Source organism: Heterocephalus glaber, unplaced genomic scaffold (assembly GCF_053883595.1).
Source record: "Heterocephalus glaber isolate CG9 unplaced genomic scaffold, H.glaber_assembly_v1.0 deba00001572, whole genome shotgun sequence".
Lineage (NCBI taxonomy): Eukaryota > Metazoa > Chordata > Mammalia > Rodentia > Bathyergidae > Heterocephalus > Heterocephalus glaber.
Genome location: NW_028258357.1, coordinates 8,826,336 through 8,839,884, shown reverse-complemented (window position 1 = coordinate 8,839,884; position 13,549 = coordinate 8,826,336). Strand labels below are relative to the sequence as shown.

Below are 13,549 nucleotides of genomic sequence, written 5' to 3'. Positions count from 1 at the left end.
ACCCTGATCAAGTGGGATTCATCCCAGGGATGCAGGGATGGTTCAATATATGAAAATCAATTAATGTAATACACTATATCAATAGAGCCAAGGACAAAAACCATATGATTATCTCCATAGATGCAGAAAAAAGCATTTGACAAAATCCAACATGCATTTACAATAAAAGCCCTACAAAAAATTGGAATACATGGTCTCTGCCTCAAACTGATAGAAGCTATCTATGAAAAACCAACAGCCAATATCATACTAAATGGTCAAAAACTGAAATCCTTCACACTAAAATCAGGAACAAGACAAGGATGTCCACTATCACCACTCTTGTTCAATATAGTTCTGGAAACATTAGCCATGGCAATTAGACAAGAGAAAGAAATAAAAGGAATAAAGATAGGTAATGAAGAAGTCAAATTGTCATTATTTGCAGATGACATGATACTCTATATAGAAGACCCCAAGAACTCCACCAAAAGTCGTCTAGACTTAATAACCAAATTCAGTCAAGTAGCTGGTTACAAGGTCAACACACAAAAATCAATAGCTTTCCTCTACACCAATGACAGACTCTCTGAGAGAGAAATAGGGCAAATAATTCCTTTCACAATAGCATCCAAAAAACTGAAATATCTAGGAATCATCCTAATGAAAGAAATCAAAGACCTCTTCTCTGAAAACTATGGCACTCTGAAAAGAGAGATTGAAGATGATATCAGAAAATGGACAGACATCCCCTGCTCCTGGGTAAGAAGGATTAATAGAGTGAAAATGGCCATACTTCCAAAACTGCTATATAGATTTAATGCAATTCCAATTGAGATCCCAGCAGCATACTTCATAGACCTTGAGAAAACAATCCAAAAATTCATTTAGAGCAAGAAGAGACCCAGAATAGCAAAAGCAATTCTAGGTAACAGAGACGTGCCAGGGGGTATCACAATCCCCAGCCTGAAACTATACTACAAAGCTACTGTGATAAAAACAGCATGGTACTGGCAAAGAAACAGACCTGAGGACCAGTGGAACAGATTAGAAGATGCAGAAACAATGCCAGACACACTCAGCCACCTCATCTTCAATAAAAGAGCCAAACACCCTCACTGGAGGAAAGATAGCCTCTTTAAGAAATGGTGCTGGAAAAATTGGGCTTCAATTTGCCAAAGATTAAAACTAGACCTGTATCTCTCACCATGCACTCAACTAAAATCAAAATGGATTAAAGATCTAAATATTAAAATAGAAACTCTGAACCAGTTGGAACAGAGGTTAGGTAGAACCCTTAAAGACATCGGTGTAGGAAAAGATTTTATGAACAAAACCTCAGTTGCCCTTGAACTAGAACAAACAATCGACAAATGGGATCTCTTCTTATTAAAAAGCTTCTGCACAGCAAAAGAAACCACCAGCAGTGTGAAGAGACAACCCACAATGTGGGAAAAAATCTTCACCTGCTCTTCCTCAGACAAAGGTCTACTATCTCAAATCTATAAAGAACTTAAAAAGATCAGACCTCCCAAATTTAAAGACCCAATCCAAAAATGGGCATCTGAAATGAACAGACATTTCTCAGACAAAGATGTAGAAATAGCAAATAAATACATGAAAAAAATGTTCAACATCACTGGTCATTCAAGAGATGCAAATGAAAACAATGCTGAGATTCCACTTCACTCCAAAAAGAATGGCTGCTATCATGAAATCAACCAATAACAAATGCTGGCGGAGCTGTGGGGAAAGAGGAACCCTGCTCCACTGCTGGTGGGAGTGTAGACTGGTGCAACCACTGTGGAAATCAGTATGGAGATATCTCCAAGAACTAGGACTGGAAGTCCCATTTGACCCCGCTAGTCCACTGCTGGGGATCTTCCCCAAAGAATTAAAAGAATCATACCACAGTGATATATGTGCACCCATGTTCATAGCAGTGCAGTTTGTAATAGCTAAAACTTGGAAACAGCCCAAATGTCCATCAACTGGAGACTGGATAAAGAAAATGTGGGGTTTTTTTATAAAATGGAGTACTACTCAGTCATAAAAAATGAGAAATTAGAGACATTTATAGCTATGTGGATGCACATTGAGGCAATACTCTTAAGTGAAATAAATAGGACACACATGTGTAAATACCGAATAGTTTCTCTGGTGTGAGAAACTGAAAGTGTAAATAAGGACTAAATGTATAATAGGTAATGTGAAATAGGAAGAAAAGGGGCAAAGGGGAAGGAAGTGGGAGGGCTAGGGGAAAGAATGGAAGGGAATGGGATTAATATGAGAAAATGGAAAAATAAGAACAAAATCTTTGTAAATAGGGAGGACTGGAGGGGTTGAAGGGAGGGCTGGGCAAGGGTGAAAAGTAAGAACCAAGAGAGACTATGTAAAGGTGCAAATTTCCAATGATGAATGTCATTATATTGTATACCTAAAATGTACCAATGATTAGAAAGAATAATCAATAATGTAAAATAGGAAGAAAAAGTCCAAAAGGGTAGGGGTAGTGGGAGGGGCAGGGGAAAGAAAAAAGGGAAAGGAAAAATTGATGAGAAATGAAAAAAATGGAAATAAAGTCTTTGTAAATAGGGAAGGGTGGAGGGCGTGAAGGGAGGGTTAGGAATGGGGAAAAAATAAGAACCAAGATGCATTATATAAAGGTACAATTCCCATTGAGAAATGTAATTGTGTTGTATACCTACAATGTACCAATAAAAGAATTTAATACAAAAAAAAAAACAAAAAACTACTGAAAGTGCTACTCTGGAAAATAAAGTTTGGTTCCTGCTTTTTTGTGATATCTGCTTCACAAGTGTTCTTTTCTTTGGGTACCTCACCTGACTGGACCTCCCTTCAGCCCACTGACCCTGACATTTGGTGTAGACACCACAGTGTCTGCAGAAACAGCACCAGACATAGGGGAGTAACCCTGGGGAGGTACTGCAATGAATCCCCCTGGCCTCACTCTGGCTTCTGATAGCAACTTTATTGGCAGCTTGGAAATCTCCCAAGAACTGGGAAGCAGTTCACTTGAGACCCAGAGGTGTTTTACCGGCCTTGGAAATGCTGGAGACGCAAATTCCTCTCACCTACCATGAATCTGCAGGGAAGATGTCTTGTTTGTTTTTTAGTCTCTTCCACCATGTGAGACAGGAGGCAGAAGATCTTATGCAGCAGATGAACCAATTGCAGCAAACCGGAAGAGAGTTTAGAGTAACACATGGCAGCTCCAGAAGCCATGCTGAAGGAAGTAGGGAGTGCTACCTCCTCTTGGGGGGTAAGTCCCACCCAATAGGAGAGCCTCCTGGTGTTCTAGGCAGACCCACTGTCTAGGAAAGGGTGAAAGCAGAAAAGCCCTTGACCCAAGAGGGAGAATCAGGAGTTCCACCTAGGTCTACCCACCATACAATATATACAACCACAGCAATGGAGCTGCAGAAACTGGTAAAATAATTGAAGCAAAGGTTGGGTAAGACACTGTTTTGATGGCTGCTATGGCTCTGGAATGAAGGGCTGACAACACAGAGGTAGACCTGTAGGGAACAGAAAAAGGAGATGTTATCAGAGCTCCTGCAGTGTGTCCTGGTCTCCTGTGAGCCATGACAGTACAAGGTGAATTAAAGAATAAAGACAGGAAATGAGACTTAGAGAAGAAGCTGGTTTCTGGGCTTAATCAATGCTGCTCTGGGCAGCAAAGACGAAGGCACTCGGAGCTTGCCACTATTTATTGGATTCATAGGGAGTAACAGATGACTCAGAGGGTGGAAATAATCCTAAATTGACAAGGATCTTATTATTGGGGGAAGTATCAGATGTCTGGGAGGGTGGCAGTAATCCTATGACCATGAGGATCTTTTGATAATGAGGATCTTAGGTCAGTGAGAAGCTTATGTTGATTAGGATGGTAAGATGAGCAAAGATGTTCTTACAACAGTAGGTGGGATGAGTTAAACTGATAAGGAGTTTGTCCCTCCCCAGGTGAAACCTTTCTCTTACTACTTGATTCTCAAGGAACCAGGATGTCTTCAGCAGCATCACAGGACCATTGAGGTCTCAGCTGTGACTGGAGGCAAAAATGGAGTTATGTTTTGGCATGTCATAGCCAGCCTGTAGGCAAGAAGATTAGGCCTAATCATAATTTAATTGTGAAATGATTTTTCCCAAAAATTATGTAGAATGGCTCCCAACACAAACCCACGGGAAATGGCTCAGTTAGCCAGCATAGCTGGTACCAACTCCATGTGCCAGATTTTACAGGTTGCACAGAGGCTGGTAACTGTTATACAATAAATATGATAAATTGGCTGATGGCAGCAGCCCACATGCTTTGGCCAAACCTGGGTGACTTGCTGAAGTAAGTCATAAAATGGACAACCTTTCTGGACTTGGTAGATGTGCTGCATGAAATGGGCATGCAGATGATGTTTGCTGCTTACCACAGTAACCCTGATTAAGAATTGCTCACAGCATGCATGAAAGATCTGGTCCAGGCCAGCAGCCCAGCTGGCAAGTTTGGCACAGTGGCAGCCCTGCTAGCACCTTTTGTAGGTCATCCAATTCATGATGCAGTGGACACTTTGATGTGTCTGGGCAATGTAGAGGTGAAGCACCAAGGTAAGACCAGACCAGTAAAATCCCAGACTCCAAAGGAGAAAAAACGAGCACCCTCAGGACAAACAAGACCAACCCTCAGGGGCAGACACCTGGTCCCTTGAAGGTAAGCCAATACCAAATCTGGGCAGATCTAATAGCAGCTGGTTTAGATACAGGGAGGCTAGAGGAGCAGCCCTTAGACGTGTTGTCTTTGTGGAACCAGTTGCCCCCTGACCAGCAATACTGGTCCTTGGGTAAAGGCAGCCCCTGTGAAGCAGGATGAGCTGACCCTCACAGCTTTTTACCCAGATTAGGAGACAGTCCAAGGTATCCAGTTGCTAGGGACCCTGGGAGACCATAGGCCACATGTAGAATTAACTATTTATTGGTCCCCAAAAAATGTATAGCATGTACTGGCATTGGTGGATACTGGAGCTGAGTTAATGTTGATCCATGCCAATCCAGGAACCACTGCACAAAGAGAGGGGTATGGAGGTCACTACATTATGGTTTGGAAGCCCAAGGTGACTTTGGGCATCGGGCATTTGGCCCTGTGTCCCTATGATGTTAATGTTTCCTCAGTTGCTAAATACGTACTAGGGGTGCACATACTGGCTGGTGCCTGGCTAGACACCACACAGGAAGAATTCCATTTGCGGATTTGCATGATAAAAACTATTGTACATTGTATGGCTCTTCCCTCCCCGACTTCCCCCGCGTCGCCCCTCGCCCTATCCTTGTCCCTTCTCCCTCCCCGTTGGCCCGCCTCCCTCCAGGCCTGCTGCTGCCCCGCCCCCTCCTGCCCGCTGCCTCCTTCCCCTCCGGCTGCCGCGCGGCGATGAGGCAGGCGAGGATCCAGGCCAAGGCCAACGAGGATCCAGGCCAAGGCCGACGAGGGCCGCTTTTGCCGCTCGTTGTCCATGGCCGACCGCTCAGGCCGCCTGCTGGAGAGCCTGGACCAGCTGGAGCTGTGGGTTGAAGCTTTGCAAGAAGCAGCAACTGCTATTGAGCAAGAAAAAGAAGTCCTCCTGGAGATGATCCACAGCATCCAGAACAGCCAGGACATGCGGCAGATCAGTGATGGGTGTCCCAGCAGCTCTTCCCAGCACACACCCTACTTATGCTGCCTGCTCACTCTGCATGGGATCTCCGTCCTGGTTATGAAGGCAGAGATCCCCAGCTTGTGCAGATGCACACACCTGAGATGCCAGCTGGTGTCCCAAGAACGAGAAGAATTGAATCTGACTGCAGACCGTTTGATAGGACAAACCCTCACCGTTGAAGTTTCAGTAGAAACAGTTGGAAACCCACAGCAGGAAGAGTCCCTGAATCACGCCACGAGGATTATAGATGACGTGGTCAGCAAGTTCCTGGATGACCTGGGCAGTGCCAAGTGTCACTTAATGTCACTCTACAGTGCGTGTTCTGAGGTGCCACCGGGCCCAGTGGATCAGAAGTTTCAATCTATAGTGATTGGTTGTGCTCTTGAGGATCAGAAGAAAATCAAGAGAAGACTAGAGACTCTGCTTAGAAACATTGAGAACTCCAACAAGACCATCAAGCTGCTAGAGCATTCAAAAGGAGCCAGCTCCAAAGTTCTGCAAGCAAATGCCGAGAGCAGACTGAACTAGTCTCCAAGCTTACGGGCACACGGGTCATGTCAAGATGCTAAGATGCTACTTTAAGTGACACTAGTTCTTTATGTCAGCCATAGCCACTTACTTGATAGGAACAGTTATTTCAGATGAGGAAATTATTGCAGTGTCAGTTTTGCAACTCAATTGAAACTAGTATTTTAATTATCTAGAGATTTTAGACTGAATTCTTGCCTCATACTAGGATCTAGCACTATGTATTTTACTATTTTGTAGATGAGCACAGTATGTGGGGAAAGTAAAGCTCAGCTAGGGGCAAAGTATCACTGGTCTTTGCTAAACTGGGGCAGAGAAATGGATCCGGGACTGGAACCTGCAGAAGCTCCTGCCTTCCGCAGTGCACACCCCGTGTGAACAGGAAGTGTGCCTCAAGGATTCCAGGGAACACAAGAAAGCCTGTCCTGCGTCCTCCCACTCATACAGATGTCTCCAGGCATCTGTATATACCAGATTACTTTGAAGCTAAAGATTTATGTATAATATATTTTTACATACTTGAACACATGGCTTAGAATGCAAGACAATCACCTTTCATTTTACCAATGTGAAGAATTACATATCCACTTGGTCTCTCAAATGCATTCTTCTAAAATTAAAAAAAAAAAACTATTGTACAAGACAACGAGGATTGTGTGTGTGACGCAGTACCAGCTGCCTGAGGATCATGAGAAAATAAGACAGTTTTGAGGTTAGAAGAAACAGGAGTGATACTCCCTGCCCAAAGTACTTTCAATCCCCTTTTTGGTGTTTGTGGAAGCCAAATGGGACTTGGAGAATGACTGTGGACTACCTGGAACAGAGCAAAAGGACTCCTCCATTGCACACAATAGTACTTAATATTGCTGACTTGACAGACTGGCTCTCACCCTGACATCAGGTCAACACCACTACATAGTGGACCTGGCCAATGCGTTCTTCTCCATCACTAACAAACCTGAGAGTCAGGACCAGTTTGCCCTCACCTGGGAGGGCAGACAATAGTCTTTTCAAGTGTTGCCACAAGAGTATTTGCATAGCCATACTTTGTGCCATAGCCTAGTGGCCCAGAATTTGGCCACATGGACCAAGCCACACTCTGTGTCTTCTGTTCCATTATATTAATGATGTTCCTTCAATCTCTGATTGCCTTACAGATTTGGAAGCTGCTGAAGGTAGTCTAAATGAAGCTTTGCTGGCCTGGGGGTGGGCCATCAATGAAGACAGGATCCAGGACCTTGGCTTATCTGTCAAATTCTTGGGTGTTATCTGGTCGGGTAAAACAAAAGTAATCCCCAATGCAATAATTGATAAGATGCAGGCATATCCCAGACTGACAACCGTATGCCAGTTACAAGCAGAAGTGGGCTTGCTAGTTTTCTCACAGACATGCATTCCACACCTGGCCACTTTGCCTCACCCTCTGTCTACATCAGATGACTCAAAAGGGTGCAACATTCGACTGGAATGACGCAGCAGATGCTGCATTCCATGACTCAAAGAGGACAGTCACTCAAGCACAGGCCCTTTGAGCTGTTGACCTTCCTTTCACCCTAACAGTGAACATGGATGAGGTTGAGTTTGGCTGGGGTTTGTGGCAAAATCAGGGAAAGCAGAAGCACCTTATTGGCTTTTGGTCACAGTTGTGGAAAGGAGCTGAAAGCAGGTATTCCTTGATTGAGAAGCAGCTGGCAGCGGTATATGCTGCTCTGCATTCTTGTGAAGGAATCACGGGGCAGCAGACTGTGGAAGTGCAAACTAAATACCAAAAGCAGGGCTGGGTATGCATATAGATGTCTCATCCCCGGACTGGCGTGGCTCAGGCCCCGATCCTAGCACAATGGGGAACATATCTACAACAGAGAGCCTCGATTTCAGCCAGCCCTCTAGTGGCCAAACTGGCAGCAATGCTGGGACCCATGACATACATGGCCCAAGAAACCTTACAGGATGATGAGTTTCCGGTCATGACCCCTAGTCCCTATGTGGAAGGGAAGAAGAGACCCCTGGCTGAGGGCTGGTATATGAATGGCTCTAGTCGTGGCACAACCCTGCAGTGGATGGTGGTCACTGTCTAGCTCATTGCAGAGACTCTCTGGTTTGAGGTTGAGACAGACAAGTCAAGCCAATGGGCAGAGCTGCAGGCAGTGTGGTTACTTGTCATGCATGAGGATGAACCTCTGCATGTTTGCACAAACAGCTGGGCCATATTCTGAGGGCTGACACTCTGGTTACCAACCTGGGAAGCCCAAGACTGTCAGATAGGACACTGACCCCTATGGGGTGCTGAGTTATGACAAGACTTATGTAAGTGTGGCCAGACTGTAACACATGTGGTATACCATGTGTCAGGACACAGGCCTCTCCTCTTGCCAGGGAATGATTTAGCAGACTCCTTGATAAGGGTAGCAGCCCTTGAAGGGCCACCCTCAGCAGTGGCACCTTGGCTCCGTAAGAAATTGGGGAACATAGGGCTCCATACCACAAAAGCTGTAGCACAGTGATGGCATTTGGATATGATGCCCACAGAGGCACGAGCAGCAGTGAAAGCATGCCCTCAATGTGTCCAAGGGGAGGAGGGTGCCCACTCAATTGGGTGCAATACCACGGGCACCCCAACCCCTGCAGCAATGGCAGGTAGACTGTATCAGGCCCCTGCCTCTCTCACAGGGACATAAATGTGCTCTGACTGCTGTGGATATTGCCTTGGGTATAGGCTTTGCCTACCCTGTGCCCTCTGCTGACCAGGCCCATACCATTAAGGCATTCAGTGGTTGACTGCAGAGTACGGGATACCACCAAGTATATCATCTGACCAGGGAAACCACTTTACAGAGGCTTAGGTATACTAGTAGGCCAGAGGCAATGATATTACCTGGCACTTTCATGTGCCCTACCAGTAACAAGCTGCTGGTATGATTGAGAGATATATTGGGCTCTTGAAACTAAGGTGGCCTATTTGACTACAAAGTTTATCGGGTGGGTGTGAGCCTTACCATAGGTTGTTCAATGGCTCAATGACCAGCCCCTGGTGTACAGGTGACAGCCCATTGGGTCGCCTCCTAAAAGCATAGCCCTCATCTGTGCATTCAACTGGCACAGCAAGGTCCTAAGGAGGGAAAAGGGGCTTTGATCCTCCTCGCACTAAAGCCTATCTGGCCAGGGACCTGGTACCAATGAACTTGGGAGTGTCCCACAGACTCCCTGCTGGGGAATTTGGTGTTCCTCTTGGAGCTCTGTTACTGCACTATGCCACAGAGGTGCTGCCCTGGATTTCAGCATGTTCCCTGAAGGCCTCCATACGCTCTCCACCCAATGCTGGGGCCACCATTCTGAAGGGAAGTGACATTGTGGCTGATTGGCCTATTCCCATAGGGGTGATAGACCTGGCTCCAACACCCTTGCCTCCAGTGGCAACCAGGACACAGGTCTGGTATTCCAAACCGGGAGATAAAATGATCCCAGCCACCATCCTGTCACAGGATGAACATGTGGCCTGCAGCCTCCCTGAAGGGCGAAAATTCCCTATGATGGTTTCTCTTTCTGCTCTGTCCTTCTGACCAGGATGAGCCAAGCCAACAACATCATCTCCTGGGCATACACATTTGCTCATATGCACCAGCAATCATACTTTTGGGTGTGCATTGAACTCCCCATGAATGCGGCTGAAGGCTTTCCATGGAGAATTGCACCAGCATCTCTGCACAATTGGATGGACTGGTGACACCAGAACCAGACTGGACTCACCTGGGATCAGTGACACCAGGCTGTTGAGGTGCTGATTTGGAAGAGCACAACCACCCCACAAGGACTGGGACCTATGATGCATAATAGTTGGTGGTGGATGACAGGGAATCAAGTAATATTGTTGGATGTTGCCCCACTCTGTACTGAACAGGTTCAGTGCATCAGTGGGAAATCACACAGTGGGATGGATACCCCAAACTTGTGTAATGACAGGTTATGAGTGAATGACATGAATGCCTGGTGGGATGACCATAAGCTCATAGGTACAGTGCCCACTAATTGGCCCATGGCAGATGCTTTACTGGTCTGTGGCAGTACAGGTTGGCCATATCTCCCCACACACTGGATAGGGCACTACACTTAGGGGTTTCCCTATTTTAAGGGCACTATCAGGCCCACTCTGACAGACACACCCCACAGATGCATATCCCACTGTATATCACAGATGGCACTGTATCACACAAGTGGCTTGGTGGTTTTATCCTATGGCAGTACTGATCCCAGGAGCAGGGACTATAGACCTAGCCCTCCAAGTTGAAGCTCTAGCTCAACACATGACACAGGCCCTAAATACCATGTGCCAGTCTCTGATGTTGCTCATGGATGAAATGTCCCAGATAGGAAATGTGGTGTGCAGAACCACACGCCTCTGGATTTGTTGACTGCAGCACAGGTAGGCACTTGTGCCCTCCTAGATATAGAATGCTATGATTTTATTCCAGACCACCAGAAACAAGTACAAGAGGCCTTACAAGAGATGGACACAAGATGTCCACCATCCAGGCCTTGCAACAAAACCCTCTGACCCAATGGTGGGAATCCCTAGGATCCACCTGGCACTGGGTAGCTCTCAGTGCTGCTGCAATAGCAATGGGATTGGTGGTTATGTGTTATTCCTTGTATTACTTTTGTGGGCCCTGGGAACAAGGGGCAGTCTTATGTGCCATTCAAAAGAAGTGGCAGGCCCCCACATCTTTGAAAGGGTGGAATGTAGGGGGCTGCTCTAAGATGTGTCAAAGCCCAGGCATCTGAGGGTACCTGAGGGCACCTGAGGACATGACCCCATCATTTAGTGCAGTTACACAATGGGGCTTCATCATATAATAATGAATCAGCATAGACAACTACGCATGCACCACATGGCCTGCAAGGTTGCCCAGAATATTTTATCTTATTATGTCCCAGTAAGCTCATAAAAAATTACTATAAGTGCTATGCTGGAAAATAAAATTTGGTTCCAGCTTTTTTGTGATGTCTCTTCCATGCATATTCTTTTCTCTGAGAACTTTTCCTGACTGGGCTTCCCTTCAGCCCATTGACCCCAACAAATATTATAAACAGTGTAGTCTGAAAAATAGAGTACATCACCTTTTCAAACAAGAAGACTATAGAAAATGTTCATGAACACTAAAAATACTAGAATAATATAGACAACACTTTGACATGCTAACTAAAGACTAATCACAATATTACAAATGATGTAAATACTCTAAACAATATAAACTGAATCCAGAAGCTCATTTTAAAAATATTGTTTTAAAATGAGGTCACATTGGTTCAATATTAGAAACTCTATTAATGCAGTTTATGATATTGCCAAATCCAAAGAAAAGCACCAAACAACACTCTACAGAAGCTGAAAAAGCACTGAGTGAAATTTATCAACCTTTCTTGATACAACAAACAACAAAGAAAACATTGGATGGGGCCAGGGATGTAGCTCAGCAGCACAGCGCTTGCCTGACAAGCAGGAGACCCTGAGTTCAATCACTGGTACCAAAAAAAAAAAAATTGAATGATACAGAAATAGAAAGATGTTGTCTTATCATGACAAAATGCAAATATTTCAATTCAAAGCCATCATACCATTTTTTTACTTTTATGGAAACATTTTATGATATTGGGTAGAATTCACTAACACTACTATTCTACATTTTGTTAAAAGTTGTTGCTCAACACAATTACCCAAAAGAAAGAAATTATAAGTATAAAAAATAGAAGAAATTAGTAATAATATCACTAATTATAGATGACAGTGTAATTGGAAGATTAAAGAGAGTTTACTGACTTTTACAAACAGTAAGATTGTTCAGTTAGATAATCAAGTACAAAGTCAATATACAAAATCAATAGTTTTCATCTATTCAAACAATCTGTAAGATGACTAAATGGAAGAAAAGGTTCCATATACAACAGCAACAAAAATAAAATACATAAACCTATTGGTCAAGAAAAATGTGAGACTTATTAAAAATAAAACTTTAACTACTACTGTAGGCCACAAAATAAACTTTCTAACAAAACAGAAAGGACTATGTTATTGGCTAAGAAGACCGTATCACGAATGTGTCAGTTCTTCCTAAATTAATTTGTAAAGTTAATATAATCTCAATGAAAGCCAAACAGTCCTACATCACCTGGAGCCAAATTTATGATGAAAAATGAATATAGAAATGGGGCTAACACTAAAAGATATTAAACATTTTTTAAAACCTAAATAATTAAGACTTTCATACTGGTCTATTAGCAAAATCAGAGGTTAACTACACTCAGATATATGTAGAAATTGATTGTATTTTTAGTGTGTAAAAATGATACCATCTCAAATGATTGTGAAAAAGAACTAGTTAATAAATGGTATAGAAATAAGTGAAGTAATATACCTCATATACCACATATATTGTACCTCATATACCTCATATACCACATACACTTCATATATGAAGTAGTATACCTCATATACCACATATATTTCACTTCATATATCATAATGAATTCTGGATGTACTAAAGATTTAAACATTTTTAAATGCAAGCATAAAACAATAAGAAAATCACTTGGAAGTTTTTCTTTATCAATCTGAATTTAGGGAGGTCTATCCAACCCTTATGTGTCAAAAGTTTAGAGTTCTTAATATATAAATTGATGAGACTGTAACCCTTTCAAAATGTAGAAAAAGGAAATAAAATTACCTGTTAATTAAATTATAAGGTAATTCACTTATTAAAAAAGAGAAATGTAAAAACTACAGATGAAATATCATTTTCTATCTCTCATTTGGTAAAAATCCAAAGTTAGCTAACACTCTGTGGCTAGGTCCCTGGGGGATAAAGAATTTTCTCATGCATTTCTGATCAGAGCATATATTGAGATGTGTGTGTTATTATCTTTACCAATTACAAATGCTTATCCTACAGCCTACGGTTTTTTTCATTGGAAGGAAACCCCAGCTACACTTTAGTAATATATGGATTGTTGTATGCACAAGATTTCTTACTGCAATGAAAAATGTGAAAATATTCAGAAGTTCATCACTGTGTAAATAGCTAATAAATAGTTGTACATCCATATGTGATTATAAGTAATTGCTAAAAAGCAAACATAAACACAGCATGTACTGAAACTGGGTAGTATCCAAAGTATGTCATGTAAAGATGGTGTATATAAGTTAAAATAAAACAGTATAAAATAGTGTTTGTTGATTGAAAATAGAACAGTGTATATTCTTAGTAACCTTTTGGATAGAAAGAAGGAAAATAATATACATTTTCTTTATATGCAGAAAGGAATTCTAGAAGTATATTTGAGGAATG

General features: G+C 43.0%; 1 long non-coding RNA gene and 1 pseudogene across 3 annotated transcripts in view; one reads left to right on the top strand and one right to left on the bottom strand.

Annotated features, from left to right (window-relative positions):
• The window catches only part of LOC147823564 (uncharacterized), a 56,967-nt gene that overhangs the window by 20,979 nt on the left and 22,439 nt on the right, over positions 1-13,549 (bottom strand). The window lies entirely within an intron of this gene.
• LOC101716018 (BAG family molecular chaperone regulator 2-like) lies at positions 4,458-6,209 on the top strand (annotated as a pseudogene).